At 42.5% G+C, this 2,407-nt stretch overlaps 1 pseudogene; it reads right to left on the bottom strand.

Annotated features, from left to right (window-relative positions):
- Nucleotides 1-309: 309 nt before the first annotated feature.
- LOC122124530 lies at nt 310-1,669 on the bottom strand (annotated as a pseudogene).
- Between the last annotated feature and the right edge of the window lie 738 nt (nt 1,670-2,407).

The following is a 2,407-nucleotide window of genomic DNA, read 5'->3' as shown; positions in this document are numbered from 1 at the left end:
AGTTAACTTTAGCAAAATTCATACAAAATAGTAATTAACAATGATCTTTACTTGTTAACTCACAAGGAAACACCTTCAAAACTGCATTTTGTTAAAGTTTCTGTACTAAAATGTAGAAAAACTGAACTACACAAATATTGAAAAGTTAAAAATTCCTAAATTTTTTATTCCTGGTACCACTACCACAATTCACAGGGCAATATAGCTGATGTAATGAAAAGAAAAAGAAAAAGACAAAGCTGCAACAGATAAAAGACCTCAGCAATGTACATCTAATTGACACTACGTTGCATTAATCAATAGCTGCACTTTTTGCAAACTGTGGCTGTGACAGTCCTGAACAAGAAGGGTTTCCTGTTTAAGCTGCAGTAACTTTTCTGACTATGGATCATCGTTCCTTCTGTGGCAGATTTTTACAGTTCCTCTAAGGCATTTGGGACGACTGTCTCAAAGTAAACTGCAGCTTTCCTGACAACTCCTCGCTCTCTCTCCTGCTAAGAACTGTAGCCCTTTTTCTGTTGTTTTTAAAACCTTCTACTACCATATCCACCACTTCCACCACCAGATCCATAACCACCACCATATGGACTGCCAGAACTTCTTCCACCAAAACTGCCCCCTTTCATGGGTCCATAATTTGATTGCTGTTGTCCACTGTAATTTCCAAAATCATTATAGTTACTGCCACCAAAATTTCCTCCTTCATTGTAACCATCATATCCTCCTCCACCACCCCCCTATCCTCCACCTTGGTTTCTATAACCTATTCAACCACCACCACAGCCTCCTCTACTACTATAACCGGGGCGGCCACCATAGTTGCCACCATCACCTCCAAATCCATTCTATCCACCATCACCTCCTCCATAGCTACTTCTGCTGCCACCACCTCCACCACCATAGCCTCCTCTTCCACCAAAGTTTCCACCACGTCCAAAATTACCTCCACCACCTCCAAAGTTTCCTGCACGACCCATAATGTTGCCAGATCCACCTCCACGACCTCTCTGTGATCCAGCAGACTGCATCTCTTGTTTAGAAAGGGCCTTTTTCACTTCACAATTATGCCCATTAATAGTGTGGTATTTCTGAACAACAATTTTATCAACTGTATCATGATCATCAAAAGTTACAAAAGCAAATCCTCTCTTTTTCCCACTCTGCCGGTCTTCCATAACTTCTATGGTTTCAATCTTGCCATATTTTTCAAAATAGTCTCTCAAGTTATATTCTTCTGTATCTTCTTTAATACCACCAACAAAAATTTTCTTCACTGTTAGATGGGCTCCTGGCTTCACAGAATCCTCTCTAGAAAGCTCTCTCTTTGGTTCCACAACACGTCCATCAACCTTGTGGGGTCTAGTACACATGGCTGCATCCACCTCTTCAACACAAGAATAAGTCACAAAACCGAAGCCCCTGGAACATTTTGTCTGAGGATCTCTCATTACCACACAATCTGTGAGTGTGCCCCATTTCTCAAAATGTTCTCTTAAACTATCACCTGTAATTTTGAAGCTCAGACCACCAATAAACAGCTTCCGCAGCTGCTCTGGTTCCTTTGGATCATGGCCTTCCTCCCCCCCCCTCCCCCCCCCCCCCCCCCCCGGTGACGGCAGCGATGGCCAGAGTCAGGCTGGGGGCCACCGGGCGGCAGTTTTACCTCCATTTTGAGACCAGACTCGCCTCTTCCAACTAGAGTTCAATATGGGACCGACAGGAAGAGGCCGAGGGTGCATAATTTTGAAATATATATTGAAAGGGTATAAATTTGATTGAAAGAGATGGTTTGCAGCTATGAAAATTGAACAAGGAAGCATGTTGAAATTGTTTTGGGAAGGTAGGAAAGGGAGAAGGGGGAAAGGAAATTGATAGACGGGGTGAGATTGATTGGGACATATTTTAAACATGTCTGGAAATATAGCAGGTGTGAGCTACTGGTGCCGTACTCCTTTTTATTTGTATATGAAATTACTCTCCCTTCAAGAATGCTGATACAGTTAATTCCCCTCATTAGAAAATAAAGTTCTAGCTTTCTTTGTTTGTATGAGCTTTCTTCATTTATTGTATGTGTGGTACCAGGGTTTGAGCCTAGGGCGTAAGGTTTGCAAAGTGGTGCTCTATGGCTTAAGCCACAACCCAGCACTGATGCATTTAACTTTAAAGACATTTTTACATGTAGCTATTACAGCCTTGACACTGAAGACTTTACCTGCTCAAGGAGAGTTCTCCATTAGACCCCCCTTGTACCGGATCCACTTTATACATTAGTGTTCTGTAGAAATACCAGTAGAGTGCCCCTGAATTGTCTTCCCCTAGAGGTTCTACACGGAGACTGTCTGCATCCAGACCCTTGGCAGAAAAGGAAGGAGGGTTGGGGAAAACAATGAACTAAATAAATGGAAGA

This window comes from Dipodomys spectabilis, unplaced genomic scaffold, assembly GCF_019054845.1.
Source record: "Dipodomys spectabilis isolate Male_0828 unplaced genomic scaffold, ASM1905484v1 ptg000239l, whole genome shotgun sequence".
NCBI lineage: Eukaryota > Metazoa > Chordata > Mammalia > Rodentia > Heteromyidae > Dipodomys > Dipodomys spectabilis.
The sequence above is the reverse complement of the archived record's forward strand: the minus strand, read 5'-3'. Positions and strand labels throughout refer to the sequence as shown.